The sequence below is a fragment of the Bombyx mandarina genome, chromosome 08 (genome assembly GCF_030267445.1).
Source record: "Bombyx mandarina strain Sakado chromosome 08, ASM3026744v2".
Classification (NCBI taxonomy): domain Eukaryota; kingdom Metazoa; phylum Arthropoda; class Insecta; order Lepidoptera; family Bombycidae; genus Bombyx; species Bombyx mandarina.
In genome coordinates, this window is record NC_143215.1 from 7,827,892 (window position 1) to 7,836,685 (window position 8,794).

Sequence of the window (8,794 nt, forward strand, 5' to 3'; positions counted from 1 at the left end):
AACACATGTCGGTTGGCCACGAGAGCCCATTTCCTCGAGGATATATCCGTAGTAGTAAAGGAACGAATATTTAATCAATCCCTCGATCAAATCAATATCCAAGTCTGCCCGATGAAAATGCGAACAAGCACATGTATTTCCATTCATGCAGGAATTTTATAGCGAAAGAGGCGAACCGATCGTCTTCTAACGTCCGATTACAATTCAACTGTGCTCTTGGCGTATTTTCTCGAGTCGAATCCTTTATGTCATAATCATCTTTATTTTGATATGTTATTTTTTTTGTGTACAACATAATTTATGTTACGAACGTTCAATTGTTTTTACTGGTGGTAGGACCTCTTGTGAGTCCGCGCGGGTAGGTACCACCGCCCTGCCTATTTCTGCCGTGAAGCAGTAATGCGTTTCGGTCTGAAGGGTAGAGCAGCTGTTTAACTATACTGAGATCTTAGAACTTATATCTCAAGGTGGGTGGCGCATTTACGTTGTAGATGTCTATGGGCTTCATTAACCACTTAACACCAGGAAGCTGTGAGCTCGTCCACCCATCTAAGAAATAGAAAGAAAAAAAAACTTCGTTTTGGTGTTCGCAAATTTGTTTTGCTTACTATCTAACTTAAATATCATTAAAACTAAATGGTATCGTACAGCGCAACTTAGTTGCATATAATATAATGCAACAAAACCCCTTATAGTACCGAGATTAATATTTAAACCAAGTTTCTCATTACCTCTAGTATGAGCTGTTTAACATGCCATTTAAACATTATGAAGCCTGCGTAAACCTCATAAATGGCCACTCAACACTAACTGCGTCTGTAAATAGACTTCGAAGAACATATAATGTATCCATTTAAGTACTGCTCACTGCATGATAACATTGTTACTTTGAAGTAAGAACTTGATAAAATCTATTAATATAATATATCATTTTAAAACTATAACAGAGGTAAAGCCTTGCTTGGAAGTATGTTACATATTTTGACCAGAATTTATGGGTAATATTTGTATTCTGCACATATTTGCTATAAAACTATCAAGTTTCTGATACAAGATACGATAGCTTTTGTAGCAAAATCATTGATGTATGGATATTTAAGATTTAGTGTATTTACTTCGGAATGTGTTTCTTACGGGATCGGCTGTGAATCCTTAATATAGCTTATCTACATCAAACTAAATACGGAATCTAAATAGGAAAAACATTATGCTCGGCAAATACACGGTGGGATCGTGCACCGGTTCCCGGTCGTGCGCGGTGTTCCACAGGGGTCGGTGCTCGGCCCCCTTTTGTGGAATATCGGGTATGACTGGGTACTGAGGGGTGCCCTCCTCCCGGGCCTAAGCGTAATCTGTTACGCAGACGACACGTTGGTCGTGGCCCGGGGGGGGAGTTTTGCTGAGTCTGCCCGTCTTGCTACCGCTGGGGTGGCGCATGTCGTCGGCAAAATCAGGAGATTGGGCCTCGACGTGGCACTCAGTAAGTTCGAGGCCATGTGGTTCCACAGGCCCCGGAGAGTGCCACCTGTCGATGCCCATATCGTGGTTGGAGGCGTCCGGATTGGGGTCGGGGTGCAGTTGAAGTACCTCGGCCTCATTCTGGACAGTCGTTGGACCTTCCGTGCTCACTTTCAGCACCTGGTCCCTCGTTTGTTGGGGGTGGCCGGCGCGTTAAGCCGGCTTCTGCCCAACGTCGGGGGGCCTGACCAGGTGACGCGCCGTCTCTATACGGGGGTGGTGCGATCAATGGCCCTATACGGGGCGCCTGTGTGGGGCCAGTCCCTGGCCGCGGGGGTGGCGAAGCTGCTGCAACGGCCGCAACGCACCATCGCGGTCAGGGTCATCCGTGGTTATCGCACCATCTCCTTTGAGGCGGCGTGTGTACTGGCTGGGACGCCGCCTTGGGCTCTGGAAGCGGAGGCGCTCGCCGCAGACTATCAGTGGCGGGCTGACCTTCGCGCCCGGGGCGTGGCGCGTCCCAGCCACAGTGTGGTCAGAGCGCGGAGGGCCCAATCTCGGCGGTCCGTGCTGGAGTCATGGTCCAGACGGCTGGCTGATCCTTCGGCCGGTCGTAGGACCGTCGAGGCGATTCGCCCGGTCCTTGTGGATTGGGTGAATCGTGACAGAGGACGCCTCACTTTCCGGCTCACGCAGGTGCTCACTGGGCATGGTTGCTTCGGTGAGTTCCTGCACCGGATCAGAGCCGAGCCGACGGCAGAGTGCCACCATTGTGATTGCGACTTGGACACGGCAGAGCATACGCTCGTCGCCTGCCCCGCATGGGAGGGGTAGCGCCGTGTCCTCGTCGCAAAAGTAGGAAACGACTTGTCGTTGCCGAGTGTTGTGGCATCGATGCTCGGCGACGACGAGTCGTGGAAGGCGATGCTCGACTTTTGCGAGTGCACCATCTCGCAGAAGGAGGCGGCGGGGCGCGTGAGAGACGCACAATCCCGCCGCCGTCGAGCGGGGGCCAGGGAGGCGGATCTCGCCCAAGCCCTGGCCCTCTAAGTGTTTCGGGTCCCCCCTCACATGTCGTTCTGGGGACCGGCGAGGGGGGCCTAAGAAGACGACGTGCAAGCTGCTCTGCACACGTTTTACGCAAGAGCATCCGGGTGATGGAAGGCCGGCTATCCTCGACCCACGCTGGTTCTGGTCCAGCGGGGTATTCCGTAGGATAGCTCACTCTAACCGGCGCCATCTAGGCGGGCTTCGGATAGCCTGCCGACCGAGAGGGCTGGTGGTCCTGGCGCCGACGACCGCCGGTCCGGCGTCCCGAGGGGGAGGGTGATGGGAGAGATGTGCTCCGCACTAAACGCTTCACTTTCCCCCCTTTGCCTCTTCATGAGTTCTGTCTCATGCGAGGTTTGGACGTTGGTTGTTGAGCGACAGGAGGTTTTAGTCAGTTCGACTCTGACATGCTCCGCCCTCTATCCCCAGTGGAGGGCGGAAGTCCGGCGATTTCCTCCTGACCAAAAAAAAAAAAAAAATTATACCTGATTATACCTGAAAAAAAAATCGGTTGTCTGTAAAGTCGGTTTACTGACGATAGTTGAACGTGACAACGTCATAATAAAATACTGATGGAATGGTTTCATTTTTCAAAAGAATTTTTTTTTTATAGTTATTTTGTATGGACAATTGAAACCACATTCACTTTTCACTGAACTTCATACTTGACGAAAACATGTAAATGTATTATTGTATAGCAGCTGTCCACGCGGATGCATCGCTCACTCAAGCAGGAGAGAGACAGATGTCGAACGCTGCCGAACGCGGAGGCCGATTATGCCTCTTTATCGCTCGTTGCGCGCTCTCGCTTGCACTTCAAGCCTTAAATGGAACGCCTCAGAGCGAGGTAACGCCGCATGGGTTATGTTTTTTCGTGCGTGCAGCCGGTTCCATTGAATTATAAGACGTTGTCACGTCAAAAATACAATGTAATTTTCAACAGCTAAAAAAACGCTCTGAGGAAGTTTACGACGAAAGGAAGATCTTCCACCGAGCGGGTGATATTGCTCGGTAGACCGACGGTCCGAATGTTGTTGTTCGGAACTTGTAGGGGAAAGTGGGGGATATACGAACACCTAAGGGAAAACTTAAATAAAACAATGGAATTTAATCACAGATTTTTTTAATTTTTTTTAGTATAAAGTTTACTTATCTGTCTAACTTATTCACTAATCATCATTTATATTTTTTTAATAAATTGCAACAATATGAAAGAAAAACAAAACCCTTAGTGTTCGGCTTTGCCCGACATCAGTCGGGTAAATACGAACACCAAGTGGGGTGATTACGAACTAACATTATTAACGACATAGATCACACCACATTTAAAACCCAACGATGTTGACTGTCCGTCAGTACAACTCTCGTGAGCCCATCTTTTGCACACATAGCACACAATCTAGTCTTCAACGGGAGGATCAATATATTTATCTCTACAAAAAATACAAAAGTAGTCTTTATTTTTTTTTTCGCCTTTTTCTTTTTTTTTCGTATTTTGACTAGAGTCACTAAAGTCTTTTTTTATATTGTTCAAATTCTTTAATAATCTTTCATACTTCTTGCTTGAAGGTGTTCTCTCATTACATTTCAGTCTTTTTATTTGGGTTCCTTTTTTGCCATCTTTCCGTTTTCTTCTTGATTTCTTACGTTTCCTGATTGTCTGTAAATAAAGGTTTTCATCCAGACCATGGCTGTATTAACACTTCTTTCATTAGATGGTCAAAATTAGTGGTTTTTGAAACATTATATGTTTACGCAGGGAGAGTTTTTTGGTTTTAACATCGTCTATAGCCTTTTTGAGATCTTCTAAACTATACTTCAGTTCGGTATTTCTTTTGTAAGTACAAGGCATCTGTAATAATATTTAAAAAAAAGTTGAACGGGGTACCAACAAACGGGAGTGGGGTAACGGCGAATGTTCGAGATTGCCCGACATGGAGTGTTCGTCTTTACCCCGCGGAATCGAAAATAATTAAAGGTCAAAAAACAATTTTGGTTAAATTTATTTTGCCTACTACATCATTATCATTTAGCTGAGTAATATGTGATTATTCCACTATGTAAAAGCTGAATTATTATTGTAGATAGAAATAAAGTTACATCAACTTGAATTTATCAAAAAATTACATCTAAAACATACAAAATATTGAAAAATGCATACCTTTTTAAGTACGTGCGTCCGCATCTCCCGTGTTATTGACTGGTATCAGTGGTGGCGTGATCTCCGAAATGGCGGCAAATAAAATTAGGATATATCTTTCTAACATATTAGAACCATTGAATTCGGCATTACCCAGCGTTCGCGTTTCCCCCACTTTCCCCTATATATGCGCTTTATCTTGAAAATGTCGTAAGCGAGATTCAGGCATCTGTCAATTATCTTGCGTTGTATGATGGCTACCCGCCACAGCTCAATACATAAATGTCCTATACGTGTTTCTAAATATAGTTTACCAAAACGGCTCGCAGTTGGAAATCGATGCCAAGATAAACACAACGGTGCATGCTCGCCTATTACACGGATACGATATCAATCGCGCATTTAACGAAGTCGATCCCGAAAAATGCTTCATCAATTTATCTGTTCCCGTTCAGTGAGCTTGATCGATAACAACGCACTGACATTTGTCAGGAGCATACGTATACGACATATAAATTCTTTTGAAGCCTCCCGACAACGCGTTCTCGTTATTCAGGTACGACTTCTGAAATACTTTAACATCATTGCTTTAGTGTTCCTTTATTTTCGCGCACGTACACTCAGTTAGATATAATTTTCGGTAACTATTTCGGGTGATCGTTATTCAAAACAGGTTTTTATTTATATGGAAATATTTTCAATGGATGCCGTATTAAAATTTCTTTTTAGTTCTCTTCAGATTTTCTTACAGCACAGTTTCAATACAACCGTACTTCAATACTAGGTACAGTTCCCGTCATGACTTACGCGAGTGTGGTGTTCGCTCACACGGCTCGCAGACACATAGACACCTTCCAATCCCTACAATCCCGCTTTTGCAGGTTAGCTGTCGGGGCTCCGTGGTTCGTGAGGAACGTCGACCTATACGACGATCTGGGCCTCGAATTGATCCGCAAACACTTGAAGTTAGTGTCGGAACGTTACTTCGATAAGGCTATGCGTCATGATAATCGCCTTATCGTTGCCGCCGCTGATTACTCCCCGAATCCTGATCACGCAGGAGCAAGTCACCGTCGTCGCCCTAGACACATCCTTACGGATCCATCAGATCCAATAACTCTTGCATTAGATACCTTCAGCTCTAACGCTAGGAGCAGGCTGAGGAACCCCGGTAACCGTACTCGTCGAACTCGGTAAAGAGTTCGACGTGCAACCTAACCCATGCTTCAGCCCGCTGAATTTCTCGCCGGATCTTCTCAGCGGGTTGCGATTTCGATTCGGTGGTAGTAGTGATTCATTCGCAAAGCAGCTACTCTTGAGTTGTTAGGTCTTCTTCGGAGGCGCTCGAGCAGCTATTAGCAAACCCCACCCTTCTTGGCTGAGCCTTGCTCGCCCACCTGTCCTGGTGAAACTAGAAAGGCCTCCGGGCCACCAGTAATACTTCAATCATAAAAAAACGAAGTGCAGTACAATACGACAAAATAAAACAAAAATCTTCAATTGTATCGTTGGCAAAATCAGTAGTGACCTGAAGCTTGTGAAAACTGATTTAATAAGACACTATTCACATATTTATTTATTTATTGAAAACCGGCTGCTGTGACATATAAGAGTAACATTTAGTACAGTATAAAACCAATTACAGGTTTTGTGGTCAACTTGAATCTAAAATTAACTCATATTAGTTATTATTGACTAAAAAATAATTATACAAATATGTAAATATTTCAGTCTCACACCACAAAGCAAATCGGTGCAAAGTAAATTATAGATTGGTTGTGCCCATATTTTAGCTTCATTTCTACCGAATTCTCAAAATTCCATATCAAAACCACAGAAACCTAATAACGGTAGGATCATTTATAAGGAGCGTGTTATAATTAAACTACTCTATTGGACTCGCGTGTATCAACCAGTTACCGGCGTAATGTGATCTCTGGAACACCTTCTTTGTCTGATGATGTTGTGATAAGTAGAGTTCTATGTATGTCGGTATTTGTTGGCTGCTTGTCTATTATCAGCGCCTTCTTGAGCCGGCAGTCTCCTTTAATTAATGTCGTTGAAACCACACAAGTTTCACGTTATCTATACATAAAGTAATCGAAATTATAATTTACTAGCCGTACTCGCCCGCTTCGCTGGGCATTTAAAATTAACATTATTATTTATTGTCATTATTATTAGGGAGTCCAATACTCATATAAATATTAGCCTATCCATTAAGTACATGTATTTTCTACATGGATACCTAGTTTCAAGTCAAGCTGATACATGGTTGAGTAGTTATAACGGAACATCCGTAAAAACAACTGTAAATTTATATATTAGTATACCTAGATATAGTTTCTATGCTTTTCTCAATAGTATAGGCGTGACAATAGAATATTTTAAAAACTCTGGTTAAATATTTTGAGCTCAGTAAAAGTGATTATTTTACTGCAAATATGGTATTAACATAGTTGAAAAGGGTCTTTCTTTCTTTTTTCAACAAGCTAATAGATATGTAGATAATTTAAGATAATTTATAATGGCTACACACGTATATAATATACGCTTCTTGGCTTCGCAAACAGCTACCTTATTATGATAAAATACACAAAATGAAGAAAAATATTTGAAAACTAGCCAACGACTGTCATACATACATCGATCGGTGTCTGCACCATTAATCTGTCAATTCCAAAGACACGAGTGATGGATGGACCACACGACACTACCTATGTCCTACCAGCCATATCTATCAAATATTATTTAGACAAAATTCTACTAAAATGACAGATAGCTTTAGTGGCTTTAGCTTTACTGGTGGTAGGACCTCTTGTGAGTCCGCACGGGTAGGTACCACCACCCTGCCTATTTCTGCCATGAAGCAGTACTTAATGCGTTTCGGTTTGAATGGTGGGGCAGCCGTTGTAACTATACTGAGACCTTAGAACTGATATCTCAAGGTGGGTGGCGCATTTACGTCGTAGATGTCTATGGGCTCCGGTAACCACTTAACACCAAGTGGGCTGTGAGCTCGTCCACCTATCTGAACAATAAAAAAAAAAAACTCCTGCTAATAAAATAAAAAAAAAAACCGATAGTGTCCAATAGTTTTGAGTACACGAAGTATCGTGAGCTCGTATGGATAGGTACCTCCATGCTGCTGTTGAATTTTGCCGCAGTTAATTATTTGATGAGTGTTACGTGGAGCAGCCGTCGATATATAAGGTAAGTCATTAACATTGAGGATTATTACTACGGATTGATGCCAAGAAATAGTAACAGCTTCTTTAGACTCTTTCTAGTATAATCCGAATATTGGCCGAACACATATTGATGGTTTAGGTACTTTTACGATTAAATCAGCTAAGGAAACCGGTCTAAAAAGTTGTTAAAGTAGCAATGTAATATATTTTGTAAAATTTTAGTACGTAGCTTACTGCTTTGTGATGTTTCATTTTAATTAAAAGTAAGTTAGTTAAATGCTGAATGACTTCATAATATTTAATACAAAAAAAAAAGCGTTTTGCCTTTTCTAACGTCACAACTCAATTGCAATCATCCAATAAAATTATTACCGAAGATTACTATACTATAAGGAATCTGATATATTTATGGTAAAATAACTATGACAAATTAAAAACTTTGAAGAAACAGACGCATACTGTCGAAAACTTTCCCATATCTGTAAAGTTAACAGAAAGTGCATTATAACTTCCAGCTGAGCGAGTTAAGTGAGGGCTTAAACGGAAACACGTCGGAAACTCTCAAATCTTTTTGGAATACACGAGCATCCTGTTGAGAAACGAACTAACAGGATTACGTTGATAGAGTTCGGTTTTCCAACGGGCTTAATGAGCCTCCATGTCTCTGTTAACAATGAAGATGTTTGTAGAGCCAAATGAAATAACAACAATGTCGTATGAATGTGCAAAATAAAATTTGGATATTATGAATCTGAGGAAGAATCTTACTAAAACATTTTACTGTCGCATAGAAAAAAACTAACTAACCAGTAGCCAAAATATTATTAAAATATCTTCAGAAAGTGATATTTTTTAATACGCTTTTATTAGCTTCAGACGTATGTTTGTAACGGAATCTTTGAACATGATTGTGACCCCCTTCAAAACGTTGGATTAACTCGAAATTTGGTATACT

General features: G+C 42.2%; 1 long non-coding RNA gene across 1 annotated transcript; it reads right to left on the reverse strand.

Moving 5' to 3' along the window:
• Positions 1-3,982: 3,982 nt before the first annotated feature.
• Positions 3,983-4,831, reverse strand: LOC149502529 (uncharacterized). Its single transcript, XR_016323364.1, has 2 exons — positions 4,670-4,831; positions 3,983-4,360 (listed from the first exon to the last, which is right to left on the reverse strand). It is a non-coding gene; the product is annotated as an uncharacterized LOC149502529 (long non-coding RNA).
• Positions 4,832-8,794: the final 3,963 nt, after the last annotated feature.